Raw genomic sequence first — 18,231 nt, 5'->3', positions numbered from 1 at the left:
GGCTGCAGTCACCAGACTAAACAGCATATTTAGCAAGCTCAAAGTGGCACATTTCACCTAAATCCAAATGGATTTCTACCCTGTTACATTTTCACTGCCTCAGCACGGAGCCTGTGCGGGCCTCAAGGACATCTTGTGACCACAGAGGTGCCCCCGGAGCCACACAGGCCGCATAAACACCCAGCTTTGCAGGCGTGTTTCAGCTTTGCAGGCGTGTTTCAGCTTTGCAGGCGTGTTTCAGCCAGTTCCAACCGCTTCAGACCAGACTCGGACAGTCTGAACCAGATCTGACTGGTTCAGACCAAATCCAAATGGTTCAAACTGGTTCAAAGCAGTTTTGACTGGCTCAAAACAGTTCCAGCTGATTCAATCTGGATGAAAACACTTCAGATAGCTTCAGACCAGTTCAGCCAGTTCAAACTGGATCCAACTGGTTCCTACTGCTTCAAAGCAAATCCATCCAGTTCTGATCTGATCCGACTGGTTCCAGACTGGACTCAAAGAGTTAAAATTGGACCTGACTGGTTCTGACAGGTTTAAAACTGTGGTTTTAACTGATTCAAATTGCTTTCAACTGGTTCCAACTGGTTTCAACTGATTCAAACCGTGCAGAACCACTTGAAACTGCTTTGAACTGATCCAGTCTTCTTTGAACTGATCCAGTCTTCTTTGAACTGGCAGGAGCTAGATGGATCTGGTTTGAACCAAACCCATCCAGTTCAAACTGGATCCAGTTCCAAATGGATCGGACCAGTTCAAACCAGATCCAACCAGTAGTTTAAAAGGAATAATTTTGTGGATGGTGCTGTATATTGATGCAGTCAAGTGACACTGGCATTTCAATTTGCTGGCAGATACCTCGAGGCCATGAGCTCACTGCATGTCACTCCTTCGGAGCTCCAGCCAAAACCTAACAGAATCTTGTGTAACAGTGAGTGTTTGAAGGTATCCATGAATTAAACACTCAGTAGGCATGAATGAATCAATGTCATCTGAGTTACCAATTTATCGGTAACGAAAATATGCAAAATAGATGGATTCTAATAGGAGTGTAATTGGTCATTCAGTGTAAAACATTATCTTAGAAATGGAAATAAAATACTCTTCTTCCTTTTGCTCATGACTAATCAGATAATCCAAATTTCATTACCACTTTGCAATATGTATTGATATTAACCATGACATAAACACCTTTAATATCAAGAATACATAATTATATTTGCCATGATGGAACAAGATGACTTGGCATATAATGCCTGAACACAATTCCCCCTCTGATGGCTTTTCTTTGCAGAAAACTTACCATTGCTGGTAATGTATGGTATTGCATTTTTGAGCTTGCCTATCAAATGCTCTGCTCAGTAAAGAATTCTTTGTGAGCCAAACAACAGACATGTAGAGACAAGCAGCTGGTCTTACATGTCTAAAATAAAATCCCTTGCACCATCTCAAACTGATAACTGTGTCAAAAATTGACCACAGCCCAGTTAGTGCCAAATTTTACTTTGTGGGGACATACATATTTCCTAACCTCTCTCTAACCTCACAGTAAACACAAGATTCATTCTTGGCCTTCTCACTTCTGTGTGTTAGCAACACATCCACCTCTTCTCTAGAGGTGGTGTTGTCTTCGACACATGCTTTGCCTCTTTTCTTCTAGTTACAAATACCTACTGGACACTCAAATAATTCACCTCTTTCTGCTCTGGAACCTATGAATAGTTCTTTATTTAATTCTCTGGAAACCTCTTTCTTTCGAAGCATTGTGCATCAAGAAAGATAACTTTTTGCAACATTTGAAGTCTCTTTAAATTTCATTACTGCTTTCCAAATTTCTCTGGAATTATTCCACACAAGCAGCAAAAACTAAAAACATCTGTTCTGCTTTGTCACTTCTTCCAAGCAGCAAATAAACTGCAAGCAGATTTTCTATCCACAAAAGCACATTTCCAAGGTAGCATAAGGAGTGTTTTAAGAACATCTACTAATTCTGCAGCAAAAACCTTTCATCAATCTGTTGCTTAGGGCACATATGAAGATTTTATCAACTAATGTTTTAGCTCAGTTTTCAAGGTGGGATCTGATTGAAGATCTCTCCGGATTTCCCAAGGACTCTTGCAACTCTGCCATGTTTGACTTTCCTTAACAACCACCTCTACAAATATGCAATGCAGTAAAATGCAATAGCTTCACATTGTTACTTGTATTTCTCCTGCTTTTTTCTCATCCATCTTCTGTCTTTTCTCACAGAGTGGCCACTGAAGACATAATTGTGAATCCGTAGTCTACCAAGACAGTAACTTAAGCAATTAATAATGCAATTCACATATTTTTCTCCCACAATGAATATCTTTTTGATTGTGTGACAGTAGACAAAAGACTACTCTGAAGATGGTGGCTAGCATCAGCAGTTTATTATCCCACAATTCAACTTTTTGTATTTTTTCTCATGTGTAATGCGTGCTCCTTTTTGCATTTTAATTGGCTAACAAACTATGTGCACGTGCCTTCTAGTCTTTTGCAATTGGTCATAAATTTCTCTGTTTCTTGTTGTAAATGTCAACACACATCCACATTCCATGCTTGTCCCTCAAAGTTGTTTACGTGTCTTCAAGGACACAGCTGTAACTCACTGAGGCTGCCTGCAGCCCCATTTTCCTACAATTGTGCAGAAATGTTCAACACCCTAACTACATCCATTCAAGCTTAGTTATTCTTAAGCACATAAACACATAAGCACATATTGTAGTCAATCTGACTATTCATCTGTTTTTAACTGCAAGATATGGGTCTTTGCATATAAATCCTTTTTCTGTCTGTAAAAATAATGAAAATAGTTGAGTTGCTGAGCATCAAAACTACTGCATTTGTCTCAGCTGTTTACACAGTAGCCAGCATTAAGTCAGGAAATAAGTACATATACATAAAAACCTATGTCAGCAAAACAATTATACTTTGATCTACACAGAGTGCTATTGTAATCAAAAATTATATGGTCTCTTATAATTTTGTGTGTTTAACATCATAGCTTCATAATACTATGTTTTATAATACCTTTAACTTAATAAATAAGATATTTTTTCAGTGGTTTTGTTGTTGGGGTTTTAAAACTATTTTTCATTAATCATTGCTGTTGCTACAAGCCAATGTGTGTGATATTGTGAATGGTCCAGCAGTGGCATCCTAGGAAAGATCTACCTGTGCTTTAGTGAATGAATATAATATGAAAAATAGAATGCAATGGTATAAATCAAGAGTACTATAATGTATAACATTCCAGATCAAAAGAAGCACTGTGAAGTTAAAAGAGGCCCCCAGAATGACAGTTAGAATTACCATGAAAACTCATCTACAAACGAAAAACTAGGCTTGCCTATCTTAAAGAGGTTAATATGAGAGGCTACCAAAAAAGAAGCATATGCATTCATAAATAAAGCGCTGGAAACTTAAGTGTAAAACAAATGCATCAGTCTTTTGCTTTCAAGGGGAACAATTGCAAAAGAGAAAAATATTTTGAATAAGAAAGGCAATTTGTTGTTAGAAGGAAGGTTCTGCACCCTTACTTACCAAATCAATAAACATTGACACTCATCACTAGAAGTTACATTGGTACCAAGTATAGCTCTGAGGAGGAAAAGGTCATTTACTCATAAAAATGTACAGAGCTACTGGAGAGAATTGGCGGGGGGGGCGGGGGGGGAATAATCCCACCAAATAAACAAACAAAATCAATCAACAAGCTTGACTCATGCTTCAGGATTACATAAATTCCAAGGCACCCCTGACTGAGATGGTTGTGAACTTTTCTACCTGTGCCAAGCAAAAGATTTCTCATGGTTTCCTTTATAATATTTAGGGCTGCCCAGCCCTAAATGTTTGGCTGTCAGCCAAGGGCCTGATTCATAATTCCCAGCTTTCTTTATGTTACAGATATTCTTATCACACACTTTCTCCAAACCACTGCCATCAAAGAAAATGTTTGATGAGAGAAAAATTTTTAATTCTGTTGCTCACAGAAAATAGAAGTTAAAGGAACAAAAATCTCAGGTGAACATATCATGTTATTTTTTTCCTTATTACTGATTCTTCTACATCAGCTTTTGGAGTGTTTTCAGGAAGATTCAGAGGGAAGAGCTTTTCACACTCATACGAATGAGGAAGCCACTTACTATTTTACAAGTACCAACTTACTATATTACAAGCACCAGTTTACCCCTCCAACTCTTGCGATACAACAGGCCTATTCTGAAATGTTACTCTTAAAAGTTCTCCCTCAGGTTTCACTTACCACTGTCACCTGAGGTGAACCATAATCTACAAAACCCCCCTGTATTGTGATTGTATTTTGAAAATACAATCATCTGTCAAAAAATTTTCAGCATTCTTCCTGCAGGCATGACCAAAGTAATTCAGAAGATTTTCTTTATTTTTTTTAATTATCTCCAATACTCACATCTTTCAATTTCCTTCTGAAATTATTTTCATAAAACTTCTGCAATTCTTTCCCAGTAATTCCCAGGGAGAGTATATTTATGGGTGTATCAGGCTATCTTTATTGTTTCCTGTTCAAGTGAGAAATAAATAGATGAAATTGTTGAAAAAGGAAAAATTAATGGAATTATTTATTTAGAACTTACCTTTTTTATTTGAAGGATAAAAAAGGAGGAAATAACCCTTAGTGATGAAGTAATGTACCCCACCATATTGTTTTGGAGAGGATGTCATACAAATGCATTCAGAAAATGCATTCAGCTAAAGCTGTTAGCTCTAAAGCCAACATAAAATGTGGTGGCAATTAAGATCCTGATTTATACATTTAAAGTAATAACTGCAATATAAAAGTGTATGTCATCATTATATCAGGACTTGCTTCTACTGCTAGAAATAGATAAAGTTGGAGGATGTGCAAAAGTGGAGGATGTGCAAAGGTAGAGGATGTGTAAATTGTAATGGATTTTCAGAGGATGGCTTTGGCAATGACATACACTGGCCTGGAGTGACACCTGATCCACAACCAGTCTGTCTAAAGGCTGTGTTCAGAAAAGACTGCTGGACTGGGTGTTCACCAGAGGGGCCTTGAATACCTATCTGCAGCTGGAAAAGATGATTATGAAAGTGGAGTAGCTTCTACCTTCTAATAGCAGGTGACCTCCTACACTGCCCAGCCTGAAGCTGGAGTCAGCCAGACTAGAAGAGGGGGATCACACTGGCCCTAACAATTTTAATTCATGCAGCCCTAGAGAAATGCAGCCAAAGACACTGAATCTAAAAAGAAAACTTAAAAGCCTGACAAGCCTAAGCTCCAAACCACTGAAAATAAAACAGATCTTTCTACAAGAACAATGGGAAAAAAACTTCATCCAGACCTCTCAGAGCCTGAAATAGCTGAACTTGAATATGGTTGAAAATATCAGCAATACCTCCTGTCATGGAGGTAATGAGGTTTGCTGCTGACTGTGTCACAGATCCTCATTGTCTGAAACCTGACTTCACATTTTACAGGCTGCTATGCAGAGGCAAAACAAAATGCTACCAAAAAGCTTGTTTTCATTTGGTTTGGGTTTTTTTTCTGGCCTATCTCTTGTTCCTATTTATCTAATTGTTCCTTTTTAACTGATGTTAACTATCAAAATTCTAGAGAACAGTGGAGTCCAGAGACGTGCAACCTGGAAGTTTCTGGAGCACTTTCAGTCCAAACTAAAAACAAACAATGTGGCACTAGAATTTTCTGTGGGCTTTCCAATTAGCTACCATTTGGTGTAGCCATGCCACTGATGTTTTGTTTTTGCCTCTTAGATCAAGCTGCTGTGTGCTTAGGAAAGACTGGGAAATGCCTAAAGAAAACTTTCGCCATTTCTTAGCAGAAGAGTGACAGCAGTAATAATTAATATCTCTGTGCTTCACAAACAGTGAAATCAGATGCACAGTTTATCAAGAGTCTGTGTATGTAATTTTTCCATTAACAATTCTGCAGACAGAGCATTGATAATTGTGCCTGTGGTGAATCCCAATGAGCTGTGTTTCCCTGACATTGTTGCAGAAGGGGGAAATTGAATATATGCATTTAAAATTTTTGCGATTACATTTTTACTGAAGTGTGGGGGCCTGAAGTTTCATGACTGTTTTAATGCAATTGGTTCCACTTAGTGGAGATGACATGTTGAAATGTGATGTGCTGAATGCTTCCCAGGTAATTGGAATTCAGTCAACAACAACAACACTGGGCATTGTCACAGGTTTTAATAAAAAGGTTTATCTTCCTCTTTTATATTATGGGATATGATGCATGATATTATACAATATCATGATCCTACATGACAGCCTCTCAAACAGAAATTTAAAAAGTTTGCTTCACTCTGCACACACCTGAATTTAGATCACAAGAGCACATTTTGAAGGGCCTGATATCTGATACAACTCTAGTAATTTGTACAGCATTTCAGCCCCCTCAGGAAAGAATCTGAGTCACTGTTGGTGCTGTTTACACTCATTGTTTGTGCATCCTTCCCCAGAGCTGTTGAAGGAGAAGCCAAAGGGAAAGAAGAAAGGACATGGTGCAAAAACTTATGGTAGAAGTTAAGAGCATAAAATCCGGGGGTTGTCATGGGAAACAGAGCCTGGCACTCAATTATTCTTTCAGTAAACTAATTTATTTTGTATCAGAACAGGGAAACAACTAGAGGTGAGTTAGTTGTCTGGGAAGAAGGAAGATTGCTGCTGCTATTGAAACCTTAAATCATATCTCAAACAAAATTAAAACTGAACTAAAACAGATACTGAAAACTGAAGGTAAATTTTCACATTCTCAAACATTTAGTTCCTATCCAGCTCAGATGAAGATGTACTAAATTTTCTTCCAGAAAATATTGACCTAAGTGTTCCCACCTGCCCTTTTAAGCAGGGAACCTTTCTGAATATTTGTACCTCAAAGATGAGGAGCCCAGGCTGGGGTTGGTAGCTCTGAGAATGGGATAAACTCACAACCCTGATATTCTACAAGAGTTTTTCCCACAAATATTTTTTTTGTCTAGGCTATTCAAAGGGTAAAATATAATTTAAAGTTTAAACATCAGAAAAAGGCTTAAAGCCCACTGCTGTTTCACACCTCATGTTTCTTTTGAACAAAGGAAAGCAAAACTTCTTCTATGTCATGGAAGACCAAAAGTTGAGACATACTTTTCAGTCCAATGTTTTGGATGTAAAAAACTAAACTCCTTCTGATAAGGATACTAACTCTAGCTATAAATTTTGTCCTGCAAATGCAGCAAAATACCACTAAGGCTTCTCATCTCTGCTTGCCACGGCTTTGACTATAATAATTTTTACACTCCAGTGTAGATGTTGAATTATTTGTAAGGTCTAACTTAGACTCTTATAGCCACCTTCTGACCTTTAGTTAAATCCAAAAAATTGCTACCAGCTGAAAATGATTTGGTGGCTTGAGTAGCAAGGCTGGATTTGGGAAAAAATATCTGCCTAAATCCTGCCACTGGAGATAGATGCTTCTGCAGCAACTCTCAGTCTGAAAAGACCATGATAATCCAATCATCCTTAAGGATTCCATTTCATGTATCTCTCAAGTTCTAGTTGCCACTTCATCTATACAAGGAGACATTCTTTTCTGTGAGAGAATGTCATGCACAGTGAAAGATGCTTGGTTTGTCTTAACCATCAGAGCTCAAGTGCAGACAGTACAAGCGCCTATTTCACCTTGACTGAATGTCTGGCTCCTGGGCATCTGATGCTTCAGGAAATATTTTACTTTGTAGTTCATATTTGAAGAAGCAGTTTATGGTCCTGTCTTCTTTATTTCTGTGTATATGAAAATGAAATAAGCAAAGGGAGATTTCTAGCAGAACCCTGAATTTTGTGGGTACAGTCTGTAACCTTTTCAGGTGCTCAGTAACACAAGGGGAATGAAAATTTTCCTTAGCAGACAGACAAGAAATAGCAACCAATTCTCATACACTCCTATCTCACTTTCTCTCTTAAGCTTATTTTTAATACTTCAAAAGTCCATAGTGGGTTACATCAGGATTCTCTCTTCACCTTCACTTCCTTTTATCCTGAGGAAAACACCTGAAAAGAAAGACATGGGAGGGATTGTGGCAGGATGCTCTGATAAACAAAGAATTTTTTTCTTTTTACATTGAACATAAGTCATTAATTTTTCATGTTAAGGGATAAATCTGTGTATGAAGCAGAAAACCCACTGAATTGTATTTCCCTGGAACAGATAGATGTCTAAATACTACATAGCAAAGAAAATCTCTGTGCAAAGCAAAGGCAATCCCGTGGCCTTCCTGAAAGGCTAAGGTACAATTACAATTCATAGTGCTCCTGAATGTTGGTCCAGTCTATATATGGTCCAATCACCTGCAAGTTAGGACCATATTCTCAACACAGTCACTTAGCAGAGCTTTAGCTATTATTTTGTTGGAGTGGAGTTTAAACCTCAGTTTCCTGTATGTGACTATTCCTGTAGAATTTAGTGACAAAGTAACCTGAACAAGTAGGGTCTTAATATTTAATTTGATAATACTGATGCTTAGTATCTGTGGTATGACAACTAAAATGGGGTTGGAAAATCTGATCTTCAGCTCCCCCCCAGACCCAATATATCATTACAGCTAGGCCAAACAAGCTCTCTGTGCTTTAGTTTCTCTGCATGCCAGCAGGATATAATAATTATTTCTCTACTTATTAATTTAGATTGGAAAACAGTTTTTATTCCTTTCCTAGAAAGGAATATAACTCACTATGTGTCTAAACAGCATCTCAGTCCTGTCTAGAATTCCTTAATGTCCTTCTTAAGATAATAATGACAAAACAAGTACAAAATTTTCTCATTTTAAAACATGTATTTCCTGGGATGCAGAATGGTTTTCTGCTGGCCAGCCTAAATTGGTCAGTACAAGGCTAGACAGAAGGCCACCCACCTCCAGAGACTGCTCTCCACACAGAGGTTGCACTAGAAGCATTTGGAGACCCCTCTGCCCTTTAGGTAAGCAACACTGAAGTCACTGTTGGAAAAATTCATTCCTGCCTGTCAATTTAATCACTTGATGCTGTCACAGAATAGGTGGGACATGTAAGGCATGGACCCCAACCACAGAGCATGACAGCACATTCCAACAAGACAGGACATGATCTTGATCCTGATGTAAGGGTGGAGCAATGTTTTCCTAAATCATGCTGAGTGAGATAATGCAGAGCTGGGATGGAGAGATGCCCAAGCCCCAGAGCAAGCAGAACAGATGTAAGAACAGGTCTGAGACCTCCACAAGGGCTAGAAGAGCAAAAAGTATAAAGTCTATACAGTTTGCACAGCCAGAACCTCTAGGCTGATAGTGATTACCAACACCTTTTGAGACTAGAACAATTATTTATGTTATTTAAATTATTATGTACTGCAGCAGCTCCTTAAAAATGGTCAGAAGGTTTGTACTTTGTGCAAGCTGTGATATCTGACTTTGGAAAGCAGTTCAAGTGTATTTAAAAGCATAACAGCAAAAAATTGGCTTCTTAAAAAGAGAACAGGCCACTGTGAGGTTAAAGCAATACAGAAAAGTATAATTTATATGATTTTCTTTCCCTGCTCCTTCCAGATGATTACAGTGTCAATTTGTAAACCAATATAAAACTAAAGTGCCTTAACAAGAGAAAATTAGTTAAGAAAAAATGTAGCTTTCAAGTACAAGAGCAGGTAAACTACTTCCAAATCAAAAGTTCAATTTAATCTGAAAGGAAAACAAATCCATCAATGTCTATTCAATTTGCCCTAAAGCCTAGAGGGACATTCAACTCAGCTTCAACTGTGTCTATATATATGTGTTTAAGTCTTAAGTTCTCTGTTTTCTCAATATAAGCCTTGCACTTGGCTGTCTAATTTAATTTTCATTTAACATGTCTAAAAATTTTTGTTTTGTTTTGGTTTTTTTTTTAGTTTTTCAGCATTGTTTTAAATGGAAAAAACAAACAAGATATACCACTGAGAATGTGAAAGTCTTGGAATTTTTCTGCACATTGAAGTTGAGTCAGAATCATCAGTTCTTCATGTTCCCATTTTTTCAAAACTTTTTGGGGGAAATTTACAGAAAACTAATATTAGTAAGAAACCCCAAGCCTTTTCTGTCCTTCATTCTGCAATGTGAAATTACATATGTTTTGTTGAATCTATGGCAGTTTTACTCTGCTAATCCATTACTGAACAAGAGGCTGTAGAAACTACCAAAACTTGTGATCTCACTTATTCCTCACCACCATTTACTCAGAATTCTTGTGATGCTTTTCTTTCAGTCTCAAAATGTGTGGTGGTGTGCGCAATGTTCCTTCTATGGGCCTCTCAAAGTCAGATTTCAGATGAATAATTATGGTACCTGGGACTTTGTATCCCAGTTTGCCCTGCTCCCTTGATTCAGAAATCCCAGTAAAAACCACCCATCTCCCCAAAACAACCATGGTCAGAAAACCACTGACAATCCTCATCTTAGTCTGTCAAATCTGGCAGTCATCCCCCTTTAGTATGGAAAGGAGCACACTAGAACCACCTGACAATGCAGCAGGATAAACAGAGGTAATAACCATGCCCTGCTCTGCAAAAATCTGCACTCGTTATAAAATTGTCCGAGTGCCACGAGGCACTCAGCCGGACATTGGAGATTTTGTTGGTTTGTATAAACTGTATCTCTAATGGTATAAAAATCTATCTATAGCAGGGTTGCATTGAAAGATTTAGCTCTATCAAACACTTGCTTAAGTGTCACAGGTCAAATAATATTCCAAGGGTCTGAAAGAGGATATTTTCTTGCATACCTAATATTTTAAAGTAAAAACAAGTGGGAAGAGAAATGAGTTTGCCTCTTGCACTCAGATCAATGCATTCAAGCACTTTATGCAGGGAAAAGAAAGAGTAATAGTCTTAAATGTTTCCAAAATGACTGGAAAGTCACCTTTAAGCAATTTGTGTCCTTATGAGAGGTGTTTGATGAATTTCCTGTTGTTTTCTGCTTTGCGGCAAATTTTCAGTCTGCAAATGAGTTTTAGCTTCTCATATGGAGTCTAGTGACTAAACTTAGTGTGGGTGTACAGACTCTGTAAATCAGCTACAGAGCTGAAAAGCTCCAAGTCAGGTTTAAGAAATATTTGCAGTAGAGAGGGGATTTGATTACATGTTGAGGAAAATCTATTTCTTGCAGGTTTTTTAATGATATTTTATCTTCTAGATGCCCAAAGACATTGTCAGCAAGTGGAAAAATAAGCAGAAGCTAATTTTGCTGTTTTGATGGCTTGTTGGCTCATGTCTTGCCTGAGAGGCCATATTCCTCTCACTGCTCTCCCATGGTCTTATATTACTTTAAAAAAAGAAAGAATTCAGCTCAAAGACTTCACATTTTTTTCCACATATGAGTAAGTCAGGTGCTTAGCTCACATCTGAGCAGCTAAGAAGCTTGACAATTAACATGCAAATGCTGTGGGTGAATGAATTTTTCCTTTTGCCTTCCTGACCCCTTGACAGAAGCAACCTAAATGAGAACTTGTATTTAATCATAGAGGATCTCCCTGAGGAGAGAGTGTAACCTCTGATACTCTTCATGGCAGCACACTAATTAGATGTCCCCTTCACAGAGGAACAAACAGAATGCTTCTTTCATATCAGGAGGCTTTCACAGATTTTCCCCATGGGGCAAAATTTCTTTAGAAGGACTCCTGTCCCTCACACATTGATTTGCAGTCTAACAGCTTGCAGAATTGTTTTACATGGATTGATCTTGTCATGTATTATCCAGCTTGCCATAGCAAAGCTTCTGACAAGATTTCTAAATTGTACATCAGGCTGCCCATAGAATCTTATCATAACAATCCTGACCTAAGCAAAAAGGTAAAATAAAACCAAGGGAAAAAAATATTATAATTTTATAAATTTTGACACTCTTGAATTTATATGTTCAATATGTTGGAATGGATAAATGTAGGTAAACAACAAAATTATGGAAAATGGTTTTTTGGTTTTTTTTAAGGGAATTTTTCATAGTGAGATATTTTAAATCATGCTAAATTTTATTCTAAAATCATGTGACTCAAAAAAAATAAATTCCTTAGGGCAAGGCTGCAAGAGTTGGATGCCCCAAAGCCATGCAGTACTATTGAATACTTAGGGAAAACAGTTTCTTTGTATCTCTGTCCCATACCATGGGCTCTCCAGGCCAGATTACACTGACTGGGTATGGCTGATTTTGGAGAGGATTGCCTTCAAGCAGCTGCTGGAACAGAGTGCAGCTCTTTGCCTTCTCCACAGTTTCAACTGCTATGAATACACTCAACCATAACTAAGTTTTTCATTAAACTCCTAAATTTATTTACAATACAATTTTCTATTTCAACCCACAATTTTGAAGCAATCTGCTTTTCACACATCCTCTCCATGAATAGAAGAGTTTTGATCCATGTTAGACAGTGAAAAATACACTCCGGATGAAGATTTCCAAGCCTAGGAATGTCAGCAAGATGAAATATTCACTTGTTAGGGTATCTGACAATAACTCTGATCTGGCCACTCAGTCTGAAAATATCCTCTTTAAGACTGTCTTTATGAAGGGAATGAGTCTTTCAGTATCCAAAAAGAAAGAATAAAGTGTGGCAGCACATGTGCTGCCACAAGAAAGTAAAGTAATTTCATTAAATTTAGTCAGCATGTTGCTGTTGACACTTTTTACATGGAAGATGCACAAATAGTAGAGTCTAACAGCTTAAAAAAACTTAAAATGTCTGTGCTGCATCCATTGGTTGGACATGAATAAAACAAGGCATCCAAGTTCCCTGGGGGTTTCCTGTTAAAACATTTTATCACTATGTCTGTTATGGGTATTTCCCAATTACTTAATTAATGCTGCTTTGGTCCTAAAAAATCAAGCAGCTGAGTACTGCTTATGTAGTTAGCAATGAAAATCAGGCTGGTCAAAGATTTTTTATTAAGTCTTTTTGCCATTTTTTTTTTTTTTTAACAGAAAGCTTTTATGCCAGGTTCTGTTGGGGGTTTTTTATTATTATTTTTCATTATGAGAAGTGAGTTTTAGATATGCTGCCAAGGCATCTCATGGGAATTGCAGATCTGACATTTCATTTTTCTAACTTCCTCTGTGGGGCAGATCTACTACTGCATTATTTTTTTTTCTATTTTATGTAGAAGGCTCAGTTTCTCTAAAATACTTATGAATATTTGCTCCAGCAGAGCTAATTTTATATCCAGATTGCTTACTGTCTGAAGCACCTGCCTTTGGTTTAGACCTCATATTTTGTCCATGGTAGCAACCATGCACTGCTTTCCAGTCAAGAGTTTTCTATTTTCATTTAATATGGCTAAACATTCATATTACACCACCAGATTGACAGAGAAGACAAGAGCATTTAAAGTCTGCTTAGCATGAAATTCCACAGATTCCCCTACCAGAATGAACTGAATTTTACAAATATTTAAAATAGCCACCTGCCCATGTTGCTCTTTTTATCACACATACAACTAAAAGTTGCAAGAAGTAATTGGTAGAATTATCTCATGTGTTTTTTACTACATTAAATCCAAGCGTAAGACATAATCGGTTTAAGATAACACTTATGCTAGATAGCAGACTTAAAGTGGAAATCCATAACAAATTAAGGATTTTCTTTAGATTAATACCATGTTTGCGACAATGTACCGAAAACAAGGCCAAAATGCACAAGGAAAACAGGACTGCTACAATATCTGCTGTTCCTTGACTGATTCAGTAATTTGTCTTCTGAATTTTCTGGCACATCACATTGTGTTTAATTAGAGGCAGAATTATGTTCCTACCTCTCTGAAACTCTGCAGTGTCTGACTCAAAACTGAACTGTCTGTATTAACTCAGATTGGCTTTTCCTGACATTCTGCTGGCTGAATGTTAGATAATTGGCTCAGTCTCATGCAAATCCTCTGAAATTTGCAGAGAGCCTATATGAGATTTACCATTATTCTAAGAATGAAAACCTGCTTCTTAAACCTCCTCAATCAATACAGTTTTCATCAATACTCAAAACAATGGAACCCATGGTATGATGGGGGATGGGAAACAAAGCACAGACAACACAACACACAGTTATTATTAGCCCTTTTACTCAGATTTATATACAGATCCTAAATATAGGTCAACACCTGTCATGCAGAAAACTCAATAATACAGTTAGTTAAAATTTCAAGACTAGATTATTCCCTCTTGGTTTTGCTGTCTTCCTTTTAAAGGTTGAAGGAAGTGCAGGAGTCCTTTTGAGAAGGAGAGGGAAGGCATGGGGATTTGGGGGTTATTCTGGTTTTACATTGTTCATTTAGTCAGTATTTATAAATGTCACTTCTGCCTATTGGCATTTTCTTCTCTCAAGCTGCTGCAAATGAATTGCAATTGTTTTAGATGCCATTCAGAGACTTCAGGAATAAATATCTACATATATCCCACACACAATTAGGCACGGGAATTTCTCTTTTGGCTATCAAATTAAATACCTTCTTGTCTTGTTGCGTGGGGATATTCATCATGAAAATAATCCAGTCAAGTGTTTGCTATCAGCTGAAACCAGATTGGTGTGAGTGGCCCAAGAGTAACCTCTGCTGCCTTTGGACAGAGCTGCCCAAAGAATCCCTTCACTAGGAGCATGGTGGAGAATGAAGAATGGATGCAGTTAATAGGGATATTACCTAGTGAAGAGAAACACAGTAACAACAAAAACCTCTGACTTTTTCCTTTTCTCCATATTGTTAAGTCCCTGGCAGGGACAAATGCAAGGCACCATTGTCCAGGTTCTTTGATTAAGCCAAACAGCATTCACTAGAAACTCTGCTATTAATGTGTGATGTGTAATCTGTAGCCAGGACATAATCATATTCCAGTTCATATGGAACACTCATATTGCCTTTGACTGAGAAAAGTTAATTTATACTTCACCAACCTTTTGATTATGCATGTGTGTGTATCCAGTTGCTCCAGGCTCCAGGTAAATGATACAGTCTACACTTCATGTAGTTCATTAGATCAATATTCTATCTCCTTACATGGATGGAATTTGTGATGTCCTCCAAAGTCCAATTTTATTTCTTTCACCTCTCAAATTAAACACTGCCTTAAAGGTTTGCTTGATGGATTATTCTGTTTTATCTGATGATGGTCGTCAAGGCACATGTGGCAGTATATCTTATCCCATTAGTAAAGATCATTAGCTACAGCTAAATTGCCTCTCTATGACACATAATAGTTTCATCTATTATTATCGTTCCTGTCCTGTAATTCAATTTCATGATTATGGTTTAACAAATCAAGGGGCACGGCAAACAATATATTTTAACCATCATTTAAAGTCAAGTCATGTTACTGACAAGATACATAGGGTGGTGCTACAAGACATATTGTGATTTCACTCTTTTTGGTTTACTGAAAAATGTACTATTCTTTCTCATTTCCTAACGGAGAAAAATATTGAATCAGAAAAAAAGAAAAAGATATATTATGCCTTCATTGCATCCTGCCAGCTCTTGTTTCTTTAGAAGAGCATCTGTACCTTGCTAGAGGCTTTCCAAGCATTGAGGTCAGCCCTTATTTCTAGGGAATCAGGAATATGAAACAATGACACTTTTTAAGAATGGCTAGTTAGGATTTGCCTAAATGACACCTATTCCCTAAGAATTTATTCAACATTCTTTCTCACTTGAGGCTTACAGGAGAAATCTCAACATTTACACCAACAATATCTCATAAGGAGAGACGAGAATAAGCTAAGGTGTGTTGTTGCCCTAGAGTCAATATCAAGAAATATATATATATATATACATATATATATATATATATATATATACACATATATATATATATATACACATAATATATATACATACATACTGAAAAAATGTTTTTCTTTTTGATTTGAAAATAGATTTCTTTTTGATTTGAAAATGTATGTTTTCAAGTACTCACTGAGCACTTACACAAGCACACATAGACCAGGAGACTGATATCCTCTCACATCTACAACTTATCAGAGATTTCACCTGCAATAGTGTTTTCCCATAATTCTAAGAATCGATTTTGGGCCATTTCTCTGAGGCTATCAACTTTTGTCACTCCTTAACAAGCAGACCATTAAACCATTTCCCTCTCTCTTAGTCACTTGGTTTCACTGAATAATTATTCTCAGTTCCAAAAACTGTAATGGATGCTTTATCTCCTCTCTAGTGACTGTTCACCAGAAAATATGACGCATAATTAAGAACTCTGGGGGGAAAAGAGAGAGAATTATTCCCATTATGTAGATGATTTTAATGAATTTTATATGAATATGAATTAATATGATTTAAAACTAATTACCAGAGAGACATTAATTCTAACATACCTAAGTAAACCCTGGTAGGAACAGTGACCAGTGATTACTGACTATCAGTAGTGTTGATGTTTTTATTTGGGAGAGAAAATGGAAATAAATGTAATCAAACAGGCAGGAAGCTTCCTGAAAGCAGATGAAAGCTCTCAAATTTGTTAAGAAGTAACTGTGGAATTTTGTTGCATTAACAGATATTACATTTCTTTCCTGGCTGCATTCGTATTTTCATCTTATATCCAAGGAAGGCTTTAGGAATGTACAGCTCAAAGGAAAGGTGATTTTTGTGAAGGGGGTTCTTGGATGATTGATTGAATTCTTGAAAAGCGTTTTGTCCGGCCTTTGGAAAGTAATTTATCAGGGGCTTTTGCAGCAAGGTACTTAGGAGTGCTAGGTTTACTAAGGAATGTTTACATTTCAGCACCATACATGCTTACTTGCAATTATATGTGACAAAGAATGAGTCACTTTGCCAAAGCTGTCACAAAGTTTGGGCATGGCTCCTACACTTAGGCACTCTCCTGCCACATGCTTTCCTTAGCCAGCTGAGAAGCCTGACCTCAGTGATGAAGAGTATTTCATCATGTAAGCACTACAGAGGTAGAAAATGTAAAATTTACCATGTCCTAATTCCTGGGCAACAGATGTTATAAGCAATTGCTGAATAAATTAATTTATAAACCTGAGGATCCCAGGCCTTTCATTACCCTTACATTTAAAGTAAGCTTCCAGATACCCTGTCTGAGAGTCCAGCTCCAAGAAGGAGTTAATGGGAGCTGCCTAAAAAGGGGTCTGTAGGGAGAACACTTTATGTCCAGAGATTTATTGTCTTTCACAGATAACTGATAATTATGAGGGGATTTTCGCTTAATAGAAGTTTCTAATTTTTTTTTTAATGAAATATCAATTACTCCTACAAAGGAGAAGTGTCTTTTCTGCTTGAGACTGTACTGCCTTAATTTCCCTTAGGGCTCCCAGTAGGATTCTTATATTTCTATTCAAAAATCCCAGACAGCATTAAGATTTTCTGATTGTGTGCATGTGCAGTGTCTTTTCTTCAGGGATTATATTAGACTTCCTGCACTTGAGCAGCTCCAGGTGCTACAGTAAAAGTGGTTATGCTCATTCTAATAAATGGTAACAAAAAATAGATCCTCAAAGCCAAGGGATTTCAGACTGTAGCCAGTTCCCCGCATTCAAGGATGGATAACTTCAGCCTTGCTAAAAGTGGGCTGTTGCAATCATTTCACTGAGGGGTTCCATGAGATGAGGTGAAGAAATTAAGCCATTCCCAATTAAAAAGAATGGCACAAGTTTTTGCAAAATAAAATCAATCATCTCATGCACCTTCACATTAACAGCTAATCAATTATTACAGAGCCACATAATAAAAATAAATTCATTCTATTCAGTAAATGTTTGTTAATGTTGGCAATATTGTGGAAAGAGACTCTCATGGATAGTTTTTCAAATATTGAAGTATAAAGCAATCAGATATCTTATGTGAGTTGGCTGCAGACAGACAGTTACCTGGAATAGGATATCAGAGTTCCCAGCTGCAGAAGCTGGAAAATACCTAGACACACTTTGGCTCAGACACTTATTGAAATAGAAACACCCGTATTAGGATTTTCTGCCTTCAGGGCAGGAATAGAAGGAAACAACTCAGTAATAATCATTTACAAATGGGCTGGCTGAGTTTAGCAGAGGTCATTGGGTGATGAAACTTGTGCTAGGAGTGTATATTGCTGACTGCAGGCTAAAGGATTTTTTTTTGTTTTTTCATTTGATTTAGGGCTTTCATGTCAGTCTACATCTAAGTGATGGGATTTTTTTCTGGAGGCAGAGTCC

Source organism: Lonchura striata, chromosome 7, assembly GCF_050655825.1.
Source record: "Lonchura striata isolate lonStrDom1 chromosome 7, ASM5065582v1, whole genome shotgun sequence".
In the NCBI taxonomy this organism is placed as follows: Eukaryota; Metazoa; Chordata; class Aves; order Passeriformes; family Estrildidae; genus Lonchura; species Lonchura striata.
Note: the sequence above shows the minus strand (reverse complement) of the source record.